This window comes from Patagioenas fasciata, chromosome 7, assembly GCF_037038585.1.
Source record: "Patagioenas fasciata isolate bPatFas1 chromosome 7, bPatFas1.hap1, whole genome shotgun sequence".
Taxonomy (NCBI): domain Eukaryota; kingdom Metazoa; phylum Chordata; class Aves; order Columbiformes; family Columbidae; genus Patagioenas; species Patagioenas fasciata.
Genome location: NC_092526.1, coordinates 27379694 through 27395756, shown reverse-complemented (window position 1 = coordinate 27395756; position 16063 = coordinate 27379694). Strand labels below are relative to the sequence as shown.

The window sequence follows — 16063 nt, the reverse complement described above, 5'->3', positions numbered from 1 at the left end:
ACACAGGCAAACTACTTCTTCATGTCCTAAACTGATGACGCAAAGTCATTATTAAAAAAAAAAAAAAGTATCTCCTCTTTTCTCTAAGAGCTTCAATTTTTTTTTTTTTTTTTTTGTAATGTACTCTAATTTCTGCAAATTCCTGTCATTGCAAAATACAGTATTACATGTTATTCCTATCTGAGCACAGTGATAACAGTAACCTGGTCTCCTTCTTGTCATCATTAACTGTGATACTGTGATGTACACAAAGCCCTACAAAACCTATGAATCCAGTGCTTTATTTCTCCAATCATAGATATATGGTTACTACATTATATACCTACGCAACTTCTAGAATATATAAATAATTTTCTTTATTGCCTTCCCATTGCTCTCCCAGTATTCCCTGAAATAATCTGTTAAGAGACTTCGACTTCAATTTTAAGAACTCATTAGTGAGAGGGACTGCTTCACTGTTTCAGACAGACATTCAAAATCTTGAATGCTTTTTGTTGTAATAACTATTGATTATTTATTTATATTTCCATGTAGTCCTATACTTGCCTGAGGAAGTTATTAACACTTGTAAGTTTAAATGAGCTGTAAATACCAGATGCCTGGGGTTTTACAAGAGAACTCACCTGATCCATAAATATTTCTAGCCATGTAGGGCAAATACACAGACTGGCATTCTCAATGCAGCCTTATTTCATGAAGAAACATATGTAACAGAATCTAGGTCACAGAGAAGAAAACTGGCACTCTACCAGGCAAAACATCTTGGTGATGTGATTTGATGTGTCCAGCTTATGTATTATGTCAAAAAGATATTTAACTTTGCTTAACACTGCCCTTTCAATGATGAACCACTGTGTATCATGGATTTTTCTCCAACAGACAGTGTGCATCTCTTAGTTAGAACAAGAAAATTATTTTCCCCATATTGGATCAGACTAAAGGTCCTTTTTGTCCCATATTCTAGTTTGAGCAGTGACCACCAGCAGATCCCTCAGGAGGAGTGTTAGAGAAGGACAATTACAGACTGATACTCTCCTGAAGTAAAATTACTTCTAGCGATTTGCAGCTGAAGGATGTCCTAAGCCACAAGTGGTGGTTTGTGTTTAATAGCTTCCAAATGTGATTTCCATCCCTCCACCACCCTCAAGTCCTCCAGGAGCATTCTGAACCTGGACAAACAGCATTCAGAGCATCCCATGGCAAGGCAACGTGGCCTTGGCAACTCGAACTGTGTTGTGTTGTGCGAAGAAATAATCCTTTTGTGTAGTCTGATACTGCCACTTGCCAGTTTCATTTGATGCCCTCTAGCTCAGGGCAGCACAGAACTATTCCTTATGTATCTCTCATTCTACTCACTATTTTATGAAGTGCTACAAAAGCTTTCTTCAACCATTTGCCTTTCAGACTGAAGAGTATTGGTCAAATCATTGTTCTCTAGATAATGTGTGGTCTCAAATCTTCCTCTAGCAACTGGGAAGGAAAGGTATCACATTGCTTTGTGCCCAAGCAACTGGGACCTGGAAAAACAAAGTAAAACAACAAAAGAATACAAAACACCAAAACACACAGCGATTTCCCTTTTTTCCACGAAAGTGTTTAGCTTCTCATCTGATGGTCACTGTTGGTGGGCAGCACATCGATCATCATGCCATGAACAAAAATTACATTCTGACTTTTAAATAAACTTGAAACTTACCTAGAGTAACAGCAATGGTTGGGTCAGAAATGGACAGAGAAGTGCCAGAATATTTCACGTAAATTGTACCTGAACTTGTTTCTATCAGAATTGTTTCAGTGGTACCTTGTGGGTTATATTTTGTGGTTTTATAATTACAGTGCAAGACTGCATAAACATAAAGGTCACAAGAATGTTAAACACCTTTGAAAAACAGAGTGAGTAGCTTAGAACTATGGATAATAATCACTAGAAAGTTCAGAAAATTTTCTTCTGCAAAAATTGCCTTTTTTGGGAAATAATTATTGGAAATAATTGGGCTGAAAAGGAATCACCTGACACACTCATCAGAAGATACTGAATACAAAAAATAATTTTCAGAAAAGAACCCTAACAATATACATTTAATTGGTGCCTGCTGATTATTTCAGCATCATATAATAAATTCTTTCACTCTGTTCTTTCAAATGACTTCCTAACTTTTCATTTATTGCTGAAGACTTAAACTTGAGGCCAGTCATGAGCTATAGCTTCATCAGACTTCATTCATGCTGAATGACAAAGCTGGGGTATCATCCCTTCCTACTGAGCACCATCTCTGCTATACTTCATAGTTTTGTTCAAAGTGCCATGTTCATAAACCGATACAGATGTTTCAGATCCAAGCCTCAAGCCTTACCTGTTTCAACCCAGTTCTCCATTTCAGGCTCTGCTGTATATGCTGGCTAACTGTTTTCTGAGAGGTTTAAACACTAAAATGATACTTAATGCCCTCAAAGTGGCCAATTTGAAGGAAGCAGAGGATCACCACAGATTGAAAAAGCATGACTTGCCACAACATAGTCAACCAGCCCCATGCTTGCCTGAGCTATACTTTTCTACATTTGGCAAATTAGAAAACATATTTTACAGAAAAAAACAAGGATTTCAAAATACTGAATGAATTACCAGGCTCAGATATATGTTGGTGTATGGATTTGTTTAATTATAATTTAAACAGTAAGAAGTGTGTAGCTTCAGAACTGCTGCTTCTTCTAAGGTTGTCAAACTTTCAAAGTTCTATAAATGAGCTAGTGCTTCTGCATTTTTTGCTGAGATTGCCTAGAATAAATGCAATAAAAAAACCTATGCTTATTGTTCTCGTAACTGGAAAATAAGATAGAAAATTATTCATGGCTGAGATTAGGAAAAGATGTTATGGGAATCTAAGGGATTACAGAAGACTTGAACCTTGCCTTCCGAAATTGGGCATAAAAGATTATGATAATACAAAAATAACATAGAAAATACACAGGGGTCCCACACAGGGCAGAAGCAAAAAAAATAATGAAAAATTACTATCTACTATATATAAATTAAGAGTCATCATCACAGGACACTGTGGCAGCCTTAACTCGTACTTTTTTTAGAGGCACTTCTCTTTGGCTGCAAGCAAGTTTAGCCTTACAGCCTTATCTGCAATGTGGCTAAATAGGGGCAGGAAGATTTTTGAAGCCTGTAATGCTAAAATTGATAAAAAAAACCCAAACAACAAGCATCTCTTCCTTATTTAATGGGCTACTGGGATTTAATGTTAACAAGAAACATGAAAAATGTCTCTGGCTTAAACATATTCAGAAGTTTTCTGTGTTATCTTTCAATAGAAGCTTTTTACTCACATTCACCTTGAATTCCATTTCTCAGGTTTGCTTCTGGTTTTATTCCTCTTTGTTGTCTACAGATTAATAACAGGGAAGCCGCACAGATCTTGAGATTGTCTTTTTTAGTTTTCTCATATTTCCTCCTAATTCTGTAAAAGCAAGAAAGGTATTATGGTTAAAGAAGGTCCTAGTTCAGCAAAGCTTTTAAACTTAATATTAAATAACTGAATAATCCCAGTTAGGTCAGGACAACATTTCACAAATATGCTCTGCATGGTCTAAAGCCCTACCTTCTGGATTTTCACCTGACGTGTTTAGGTTAAATATAACATAATCTATTAAACTGGACTTAATACTCTAAATTAAATACTCCAAACTGAATCTTTATTAGGATCTTAACAGTTCTATGCAAAGAAATAAAACGTGTACTGAAAGAATGGGATTAAAATATTGTCATCACGATGTGGTTTCCCTAAATGTTTTGTTAGATGTATCAGTGACAAAACCTGCAAGAAGAAATACATTTGCCTATGGGAATGCTCTGCTTTTTGTGTGCAGATAGCACTTAATAGGCAACAGTGCTGGACTACAACACAGATTATCAAGAAAGTTATCCCTCTGAGTTCATGCAGACATTGTTCGCTATGTATGACACAATTAGCAGTAAAATAGAAGCATTTAATCTAACCAGTAAAAGGTGTCCTTTCACATTATTATTATTTAATACACACCGTGACAAGAGACTAAAAAAGGGGCTAGGATAAAGGACTGCCATAAGTATCACTATGATAACTCATAAATGCACAGCAGATAGCATGGTCTAAGGGTCTTGAAGATTTCCCTGGTGTTCCAGTTTGGTAAGTACTTGAAAGAGAAAAAGAAATTGTGGCAAAGGAGGCATTAAACCCTATGGATTTCTGAGTGGCAAATGAACAGCTGAAGTAAAAAACTTGCAATATGGTACAGAATTTTTTTTCCTCTCTGCTTAGTCCAAGTTTTTTTTTGAAGTATGTTTTGTGAAGGTTGAGATGCTTTTAGCAGAGACCAGAAGTAATGAATGGAAAGGTCAGTCCGGTGCATCAGCAACAGCTTCTTCCGAGAGCCTCCCGTTTTGGAGGACTCATTACCTTGCTCTCTCAGATCCCAGTCTTTTTAATCAACCTATGTCAGCTGCATGGCTGCCTTCCATACGTTCTGGCTCCACAGGAAGAGAGGTTGGTTGACTTGCCAGAGATATAAGCTGAAGTGTGGGAATGTTTGTGTCCTCTAAAATAATACAGCTATGCCAGAGAGCAGTAGTAGCCAAAGTCAGAGGAGTCTGTGTTTTTAAAGTGAATAAAGCAGTGAAATCACTCATTGGAGAGGCTAAGAGCCCTTTATAGCCTCGTTCATCCAGAGCTGCAAGGCTGTGATATGGAAGGGTCTAGCCACAACAGTGGTGCTCCATGGGATATTGAGCTACTATCCTTGTTCCCTATAGTGATGCTCCTTGCATGACTTTAATGCAGTGCAGATTACAGCTAAAATTAATCAACTTAAAAATGTATTTTAATAATGAACTGAACACTTTTTTGCAGTTATCATTAGCCTTCTATGTTTTATTAGATGCTAAAGAGAAAAGGCTAGAACTGCCATAGTGATCTTGCATTCTCTTTCAATGTGCATTCACTGTGGCATTTCGAAGTGTGTGTGTATATATATATATATAATTCTTTCAAACATCAACATTAGAAGTGTGCTAGTGGAAGAAACAAGTTTTAGATGGCATACCTGTGTTAACATAAAATGTCAGGCAGAACAACCTGCACAGATGCAAGAGCCCCTTCTTCTCAGTCACATGCTTTATCCCTAGCAGACTTGATGTTAAAATTTGATAAACTTTGGAAATTATTTGTGGAGCTCGGTGAGTGTATATGCAGATGCAACAAATTGAATTTAGGGCAACTGGTTGTTTCATATATAGATATTAATACAAGCTGAAAGTTATCCAACTGTATTCATAATCTAAATGACTGGTGCCTCTTCACTATTCTTGGAACCAAGTGATGGTGAGTGGGAAATCCTACTAGTGTAAAGGCAAGACAAAAAAACCCCAAAATTGTAAGAATAGAGGATATGAGAAACAAGAATGTATTTAAACTGGCCACAGGGAGACTTCAGAAAAACTTTCAGGTAACTGCTGTTAACATGTGGTTTATTTTTTTTCTTTCTGCCTGCATGAAATTCAAAACAGAAAGCTTGCTCTTCCACTTGCCCTCAATATGAATTTTACCTTTGCAACCTTGGAAAATATAAAGTATATACTTATATGCATTCCTAAAGCATTTGAAGAACAAAGCTTATGTACCTCCTGAACAACTTCACAAACTCAGAATTTTTACAGGATGCCAGGAGGAGATTTTAAAAAAAAGGCAATTCTTTCTACTCTTTACTAAGTATGACAGTTGCCTCAGCTAGAACACTGTCAAGACTCTCTTAGGATGACATTTACCATGAGAATTAGCTTTTGAAGTTGATAACTAGGGTCTGAACCTGACAGATACATTATACGTTTTAGAGAAAAGTTTGTGTTCAGTGTCTCTTAGGGACCTACACTAGTTTACACCAGCTTTTGATGGACCAAACCTAAGAGAAAACACTTTCAGAAGAACATTCTGAACATAGAGAGAAAAAGATTATTTTAAGGACCATGTGGTTCTAAAGAAAAACAAAAACAAAAAAATCCCACAAAACAGAAGCAAAGACACAATGAAAGAAAAGAGACACAGAAGTCTGAATTACTCAGAGGACTTTCTTTTTCCCTCTAAAGACTTCCGAGAGTAAATTCAGTCTTCCGCATTAGTAATGAAAGGGACATCTGTTACTTTTTGGCTAAGAGTATACAAAATCAGGACAGGAAAAAGCAAGGAGAAACAATAAGAGGAAACAGAACTAAAAATATTTATAAAATATGTGTCTAAGTTAGGAATGACAACATTGTGTAATAAATGAATAAAACACCTTTCTTCCGTATGTCATAATTGATGAGGGGGTTATAACAGGGTTTATGCACAGAAGATACCTTTAGCATTTCTAAACTGGCATAAAAAATACAGTTGTGAAAATAATTTTCTCACGAAAGTATAAACATTATAGCATTGCTGTTATTAGTTACATAATAGTCAACTGTCCCAAGAAACTCTGCTAAAAGCCCAATTTCATCTTTTCTTAGACTGTGTCTCCTCATGCATGACCAAAAACTGGGCAAAATTGAATACAGCTTTGTTGTGTGGCAAGAAAATTGAGATCATAATAGGATGAAAAATTTTATTTTCACTCACACCCTTCCCTAAGATATGGAGCTAACTTCCCAGTAATGAAAGAAGAACACAGTACCCAGCTCCAATTGACAGCTAGCACCTCTAAGTGGGTTGAACTGAATTGGGGTGTACTGTAGAAGTGCATAATGGCAGCAAGCACTTTATGTCTGTCTCACTTTACAAAGAAATGGAACACCTTAGCAGCTTCCCTAACCTGAGCAGAGCCAGGCTTCTGCCTGCAAATCCTTACCTCTGTGTGGATTTCCACTGACATCATTGCACTGTGAAAGTAATAGTCCATGCAAACAGATTTATCTGCAGGCCAGAGTTTATGTCTGCTGGACTGTCTGGTTTGCTCTATTCATCTGGGAGTCTTTTCAGTTTTGGATAGCAAACTTTGCTGCTCAGCCCCCAGAAATGTTCCCTTCTCGTTTCTCTCTCCAACTGACTGCTGAATTCTTGAGCTGGAAAATGCCAGAGAGAAAAAGACTTTCTGAAAGTCATACTTTGTGAAGCAAGACTTTGACCTTATCCTATGCCCACTGGAATCTTACTATATATATAAAGGAAGACAAATATGTGAACATAAATAACTAAATTCACATCTAGAATTCAAAGAAAACTTGGAGACAATAGATGCTACAAAGACTGTTTCTGCACCTAGATTTCTCCACTTCTGTTAAAAAGCAGCCCTGAAAGATATTCTAGTCCTATTGTTCCTTCCTGTGTTTCCCATAAGGCAGTAAATCAGAATGTGTTACTTGGAAAGTTAGTTATAGAAATCCAGGATATTTGATGGCATTTACAGAGATTTGGCTCACACTTAAATTATATACTGTATTTAAGTACTTAAGAAAGAGATATTCATGCCATGATACACGATGATTATAAGTAGCATTAAAAGAAAAAGATATTTTTAGACAATAATTCAATATGGTATTCACAAATTGGAAAATAGTTTCCTAAACAACAAAATAATGCATCAAGAAAACTTGTATTTCATTTATACTTAAAAATAAAAACAAAAACAAAACCCCCAAACCATTAGAAGTCAGTATTCAAGCACACTTACTTATATTACTTGCAGACGGAATGTTCTAATGAGAGAAAATAGAAATGTCTGACTTTGAATATGTGACTAGTTTTACATTTCTGAGCATTTTGCATATGATCCTGACTTAGAATTTCAGAGGGTAGGATGCTTCCAAGGTATTTTCTTCAGGTGCTTCATTTCTACTCTAGTGGAATATCACCATAGGGTGTTTCGAGTTTCTCATTATGAGATTGATAACATTGAGTAGGAAATCAGTGAGCAGTAGAACTAATGATACATTTCCATTATGGCTGTACTTTTAGAGAGATGGAGAAAAAACACTAGGAGGTAAGCAGAATGTGGTACTGAATGTAACTGCTATAGCACAGATTCCTTGGGTCAATCCAAATACTTGCCTGGAAGATATGACACTTTTAGCATTCATGGATACCCTGACTGATTCTTCACAATTTCTCTAGTATTTTGTTGTGTAGACTACCTGGAAGCATGAAGGGCTATGATGCAAAAGCTGAGGTTTGCCTCTTGGAGACAGACCAGACAACACTCATATGTCTTCTTGCTCTGGACTATATTCAGAACTTTGAATGAGGTTCATGCTCCCTATGACCACAGCACCAAGGCTGCTGAAGCAATGGATGCCTGCCCTGGTAGGGCTCTCCTATTGGCACAGACCTAGGTGGCTGCTCTCCTGCAAGTGCTGCTATTTCTTCCATTTGGCCTACAAGCTATAGAGACTCAGCTTGCCAGATTACAACTCTGCTGTAAAAGTGTGTTTTATACATTTAGGTTGCCTGGCCAAATGTGTCTGTCATTCTCCAATCATGATAACTGTTAAAGGTTGAAAAAAACAGAGAATAGAGCTGATGGTTATACTTGGCTGATGTAAGAGCTTTCCTATACCTCTGCAATTCTTACTTTAAATAGCAAAAAAGCAATAAAAATGCAGTGACTGAGAAATCACATGCATAGGTGGACTTAAGCCACAGGATTCATATGCATGTGTTATATTTCAGTTCCTTCCAATACAAATTTGAGAATGTTTAGCTCTGTGATTCAGCTCATGGTGAAGCTGAGGAGAACTACAGCTTTCAGTTGACAACGCAACATAATCTACATGAAGATGAGAACTAGGATCTGATCTCATTTGCAGTAAAAAGGATAATGCAAATTGAAGTTGTGCTGAGCATGACTGCATTGTGAAAGCTGAAATTAATGTTCACGTGTCCACCTCCCCATTCCCACTTACGTGGAATGCAAAACTTCCTCAGAACATCAGATCTGAGAGAACTATGTTGGCATGAAGCAGCATATCAAAGCAGCAGCTGTGGCTTTAGCCTGGTTTTCCCTTTTGGTTACTTCTGATGTAAACTGGGGGGTGACGATGGCGACTGAAACCAGAATAATATGAAAGCTTAAGAGAAATGTGTGATATTTGTTCGGGCTATTCTCAGAGAAAGTGATGTTTTTAAAGTGATGGAACCCCAAGACTATGCTTTTTCAGTTCCCAGATGCCTATTTTCTCTCAAATATTTCAAAATTGTTGCTTTGTCTTTGTTCACCTTCCATCTTGCTTCAAAGGAATTTCATAGGGCCTGCCTTGAGCCAATATAAATCAAAAAGCCTCACTTCACAGAGTCACTAATACCACGGGAGACTGACTACTGCAAAAATGTAGTATTAGAAAAACTCCAACAGATTCTCAGAGAAAATTTTAAATTGAGTTTCAATGGATATAAGCTCCATGTATTTAGGACAAAGTTCTATAGTTTTCAGCCAAATTTGGTCATCTAAGTAAGACCGAAGTACCAAAAGGGTATTAATTAAAGTCCTTTTTTGACTTTTTCAATTACTTACCAAGAAAAGATGGGGTTAAACAGAACAGACACATGCGTCTGTTCAAGTGCTAGAAGGAGTGACTTGTATGGCAAGTTTGGGAAGCAAAAATCAGAGAGAAGTTTGATCACACACACTTCTTGTCCAAACACACCACCATATATGCCAAAAATCCAAAATCTTGAATGAAATTATGGAGACAAACAATTGAACTGTAACCATCACATTGTGTAAATAGAAGAGCACAGAAGGGAGGGAAGGAAACCAAGTACACTTAGATGATGGCCTAAATTAAATGGCAGTTACACCTGTTTTATGTTTGAAATTATAAAGTCTTATGTAATATTCAAGTACTTAAAGTTGTTTAGTAAAATTAACTCTTGCTCCTAGTTGAAAGTTATCAAATATTTAAATACAAATGAATTAAGAAATTATTCTGATTTGTTTAAGGTTTGCAGATTGTGAGAATGAATCCTACATGGCAGCTTTAAAAGATATGCTTTCAACACGGACACTGCATTTCAAGGGCAATAAAAAACAAAACAATCTAAACAGATTTCAAATATTATTAGTTGCAGTAATAAATACAAGAATTCTATTTTGTGCCCCTGAAGGATCTTTTCCAAGCTAACGCATAAAAATAAATGGTCTTTTTTCATCCTCATGACTTGATTTACCCCAACATAGACTTCAGGGAAAAAAAAAAAAAAAGTCAGGCAAAACCATCAAAAAAGTGGCAATAGAATGTGCATTGTTTGAGGGAAACGAGTTGATGCTGTAACTCAGACCAAGTAACATGTAAAGCTATGAAGGAGCTGGGCAGTCACTTCTCTCACTGCTGGGTGAGAAATACTCTCATCTCAGTGAAATTGTTTGCATCTTGCAGTGGAAAACCCAGTCCTAGGCACTCCGAATCTTGTTTTTCCTTATATTTTACTTCAAGCCACTCATAAAACATTTCACTGGATTTCATTAGTGCCCACTACCACCACTTAGGCCAAAACTGGACCAAAGACATAGCATGCAAGCAAAAACCACTTAAGACCCCAAGAACTGTATCTAATGAAGTTTGATAATTGAGTTTGCATGGCAATATTGTTTACAAAAAGAACTGCTTGCCCATATATAGAGACTGCACCAAGATTTCCTTTAAAACAAATTTTCTGAAAACCAAATTAACTCAAAAAACTCTGTCTCTATATTAAGAGTGATTTTGGCTATTGCTATTTTAAATGCCTGACAGGTGGACCATAATAATTTTAGTGCTTTTATTTTAAATAATGACTTACATAATTTAAGATGTCATTGCAATGACTTAATGTTCTTTCTATAAATGTTATATATATAGTACATCACTTTTTCATAACTATTACACAGACAGGACCTCATATAAAAAACCCCATTTTATACTACTGGACATTAGTCTCCCAGCAAGGGTGTTTTCCTACTTGCACAAATGTCAAAGTTGTGGACACTGCAGCAGGAATAAAACAAGGGCCTTTGGTATATGGTGTTGGTGCTGATGAAAGCACTGAAAGCCCCAAATGGCCCAAGACCAATGGTGAAAGTTTCTCCCTGAGGAGATAAAAATATGAGTTCTTTCAGGCTGATAAGGAAACAGAAATCACATCTGCAATGGCCTACCTAACACTTACAGTGGAAGTTTCCTTAGAGCTTTTAAAAATAAACCTGTATGAAGAGCAGTCAAAAGTAGCCCCTGGCAGTATGTACATATACCACTGCAGGAATATTCCCTATAGCAATAGGTACCTCTCTTGTCCTCGTTTAAATTACCACAACTATTAAAACTGGAAAGTTCTCAACTTCTGAAGAATGTGTTATATATGCTCCCAGAACACATACCGCACTGGGGCTGTCTTGTGTTTAGGCACTCAGATGCTTTAGTTCTTGGACCAAAATCAAGTCTGGGTAGAAAACAGGCTCCGAGTTATCCAGATAAAGGCAGTTCCGGACATGCATGCGAGCAGTGTCCTGGGTAAAGAAGGAATTGTAAAGTCAAACAAGAACGTAGCTAGGCGATAGCTGGCAGCAGCTTTTACTCTCATTTTAAAAACTTTTCTTTCTTTTTTTTTTTTTTTTTAATAGAATCTTGTTCTTATAAGGCTTATTTTACCTTGAGAAAAGTATAGCACCAGGAAAGGCAGCATCAATTTTAATTTCTGGCACTGCTTCTATTTTGCTGAATTGATGAAAGTCTGGCTTCCTCTGGTCCTGCTGGCCAGGAGGATTCAGTACCCCAAAATCTTCCATCCTCCTCTTCGCAGCAGATTAGGTAGTGTGCAACTGTTCCTAATAAGTGAGTATTTCCTTCCTATTTCATAAAAACCCCTCATTTTTTAATCTGAGCACTGGAAAATCAATTGCATCACTGTCTGTTACAGGGTCATAGGGGTTTTCTACACTTTTGCATGCTTCTTCAAATATCTTCTGAATTGTGCTTGTAATTTTAAAAGCAGCATTACATATATGAGTATATATAATACACAAACGAAAGAGATGTAACAGTCTGCATTTATCAGAGGACTTTTTAAAAATTTTGTTGGGCTATTATCATATGACTCTGAAAGAACTCTTGCACACACTCCAGACAGCTTATGCAACTGGAACACATGAACAGAGGAAAGTCCAGTGAAATGCTTAAGTTTTGCTCTTATCCAGAACTGACCTTGCAGTGAAACTGAAAAACAGGCAACTTTCTCTTAGAACAACCCTCATATAAGCCATACAAACCTCTCAAACTCTGTAACAAGAGTTGCTTGTTCAGGAAGCCAAAGTATTTATTTCAAGCTGCATGCACACACATGAAAAATTCAGCCCATAATAAGATACCTGATTTTATATCCTGTTTTGCTAATCACTTATCTATCTTGGGTAAAAACAAGTGTTGATTTACTTGTTGAACTTTGGTTAAGACATTCCAGCCTGAAGCTAATACCACAACTAATGCAAAATATGAAAGGCAAACTAAACAGACTTTTAAAAAGTGCTCGAGACTTTGGATTTGCTCCTCAAAATCAGTCAGGCAGAAAGTGATATGATTCTCGAACCATGTTTTTACTATTCCCAGCCAAATCAACAATTTGCATTATTTCTAGTGCTCAGTATGTGAAGCAGAGCACACAGATGTATGCCAGTCAGCTTTTCCAGTGCAACACACAAATATTTTCTTTCCACAGAGAACTAGGTCCTTGACTCAGTGTCTTAGTAAGCAGACATTATTCATTATAACACAACACAGCTGTAATTCAGATTTCATTTACACTACTTTCCTTCAATGAGTCAAGCTGCAGATTTAGATGAACAGAATACAATGTCCATAATACATTTAATGGAAAATAATGGAAAATTACTCATGCTTTTTAAGGGGTTAAAAGGGTCACAGAGATGGCTTTCTCAGCATGTCTAACCTAACTGCACTTCATTTGAAAATGGATGTGTCAGTGTCAGGCTAATAGTTGAACTCAACAATCTTAAAGGTCTTTTCCAACCAAAATGATGTTATGATTCTAAATTAATAGTGCTGTTTACATACATATCTAACACTATCACAGCATATTGATTATAATGTTGAAGATTTAAGTGTGTAAACCCACACAGTCTTTACTATCAGTCTGCAAACAGCAAGGCTATTTCCTTTCTCTTGCCTCAAGAACATGGAATATACTGGGTGGGGAACGATTTTAGTTTCACTTCTTTTGCCAAAGGCTTATAATAATAATAATGGATAAAACAAAACCAACAGCAGAATTAGTACTGAAATAAGTATAAAAGATAAATAAATCTTTACCTACTTGATAAAATTCCTTATATCCAGTAGAAAACTGGAGACAGATCTGCTAATGTTTTCAGTACCTCCTGTTTTTTTTTTCTACAGCATAATATGTTGATATCATATAGTGGGTTCAAGATACTCTTTAGCTATGGTTTTAAATAAAACTAGGGCCTCAGCTCTATTGAATTCAAAGTAAACACCACCTGATATTTGGTTTTGATTCAGTCTGCATTTAATCAAAGTCTCCCTGAAGTAAAAGACCGCATTAGGTTGGAAAACCTGAATGAATTAATAGGACTTGCCCTACTTGATTTGTGCCTAACATGACATCAGTATGTAACATTAAATAACACAGACCAATCTAGCATTCAGTGATTTTATAAAGCTTCTGTATTTCTACTTGCAAGTATCAGAGGGTCAACATTACAATAATGAAAAACATAAAAAGAAAAGAGGTTTGAAAATGTTCCGAAAGTAGGTCTGAGAAGGTAAACTACAGAACCCAACATCAACATTAAAATGTGCACAAAGGGGAGCGATCACTTCTATGGACATTACCTAAACCTCCTAGAGCCTTGAGGCTCAGAACACTATATATCATCTATAACACAGCAACCATCACAGATGGTTAAGACTATCTCAGAGTCTTCCTTGCATGAAATATCTCTACTATAATACTTTCAGCATGGAACCTGGAGGTGAGGACCAGGCAGCCTGGGCTTTGCTGCAGCCCCCAAAAACACTCTGCAGTCGCTTGCCCTGCACCTCTACTGAAGGTGGCAGGTCTGGCTCTAACCTGCTTCCAAGTCATAGTGTCACCTTCCAGCACAGGCAGGGCTCCCACAGTGCACATAGCTCTTTGTGAGATGAGCAAAATTGCCTACGATCCAAGATGAAACGCAATTTTCAGTCTATTTCATGCAATACCTGTTCAGGCAATTTCAGGTGGGAATGAAGGCCCAGAACAGGCCAGGGTAGGTTTCAAAGGTGAGCTCTATAGACACCATATTGACCTGACCTGAAGCAACTGAAGAGGGGAATTTTGGCCAGGCAACAGCTAGGGAGTATTAATTTTCCACTGGACATCAGGCATCTCTCAGACTGTGTAGCCATAGTATAGCAGCTAGACTAAGTTTATAATAGTCTCTACCCTCAGACTGATAGACACCTATGAGGAAATGCAATCCTGAGGTCAAGCAGTTCCACGTAACTATCAAAGATCCTTCATTTAAACTGAGAAGCATAAAGGTATGTTTTTAATTTCCTTATGCCAACGACAGTGGTTACAGGCTAAGAGATCTGAGCGATGCTTCAAAATCATTCTGAAAACTGAAAACCTGCCACAGGTTATCACCTTCAACAGTGTACAAGTGTAAGCAATGCATACAATGCAACAGATGTTCCTTCAGCTGTTCCAGGTGAGGGAAAGACAGGATTCAAACCAGGTATTCAGTGCATCTGGAGGCTGAAGATGCTGTGGATCACCTCACTTGTCACAAATGTGAAGGCACAGTGTCATTGCCCGGAGGGTCTCGGATGGCTGATACTATGAGCAAGGATGTGAACAATGTATAAGATACTGATAATACCACACAGTATTCAGCAGAAACCGTAACTCAGATGTGGGTTACAAATCCATGGCATCATAACTATAGATCAGTGAACAATATGCTTCCAACTGAAACCCAAAATTTCATAAACCACCAAACAAGCCCAGAAATAACATTCCCAAGCTGAACAATAAAATGGGCTAATTAATGAACCTCCACAAAACCAAACAACAACAACAACAAAAACACACACAACAAAACACTTTAAAGGGAGCTTCTATCAAGTTTCAGTTTCAGAGGCACTCTACCATACCTTATTTCAGTCCCATAGTTTTGACTATTTTAATAGCATTAATATATTCTGGTTACCTAACCAGCTGCAGTTACCCATAAGCTGCTAAAACTGACTGTATGAAATCCCTACGTTTTGTCTTAAATAAGCAAAAGAAAACTAAATGCTTCAAGAATAAGGTTTTTTAACATTAAAATGGCTTACTTGAATAATACTTGGCATTGGGTCTGTCCAAACTGCAGACAGTGTAATTTGTACAATTAGTTCATACATAGCTAAAATATACGTAAAACAAATCTTGCCCAGCGAAACCCTGTGTTAATGCCCCTCAGGAACTCAAATAGACTATTCATCCAATCTCCACTTGGACCTTAATTTTAATTAAACATTCAAAAAATGAGACTCTAATGAAGAAGGGCCATAACTGGGAAGACGAGCCTAAATCAAAGACTCAAAGTCTTAGCATGTGTTATCCTTTGAAATAATTAGAAAGATTATTGAAGAGTTAAGATGGAACCTGTAAACACTCAAGGTCATTTTTAGATAAAAGATTTGATGTGACATTACTCATCAGTCTTTCCTGGTGCATATTTTGTAATGTGAGCCTATAGGGCAGTTATAACCCAACCTAATGGATTACCAAGCAAATGCTAAGCATGTTGTTACCTTTTTAGATTTAATCTTACATGGCCTAGTAGAAAGGATTTTTTCCTCCTCTGTATCTCAAGACTGTTTATCTTTTCTCAGGCAGCTTCTGCAAACATGGAATTGCGATGGCAGAAGTTCCAAACTTAGATTGTGTTTACTCTTCATTCTGCAACTAATCAGTCTATGGATTAGTCACAAACTGTAGGGGATCTTATACCACTCCAGAATCTGCGTGTTCAGGAAGTTCTTTGGAGGTTTTTTTAATTATAAAAATTAAAC

At 37.0% G+C, this 16063-nt stretch overlaps 1 long non-coding RNA gene across 1 annotated transcript in view; it reads right to left on the bottom strand.

Annotated features, from left to right (window-relative positions):
• LOC136102991 (uncharacterized) overlaps window positions 1–16063 on the bottom strand; it is a 66191-nt gene that overhangs the window by 12610 nt on the left and 37518 nt on the right. The window contains exons 2-3 of the long non-coding RNA XR_010651540.2: window positions 3334–3464; window positions 1357–1517 (exon numbers count right to left, since the gene is read on the bottom strand). This is a non-coding gene — a long non-coding RNA (uncharacterized lncRNA). The remainder of the gene's footprint in view (window positions 1–1356; window positions 1518–3333; window positions 3465–16063) is intronic.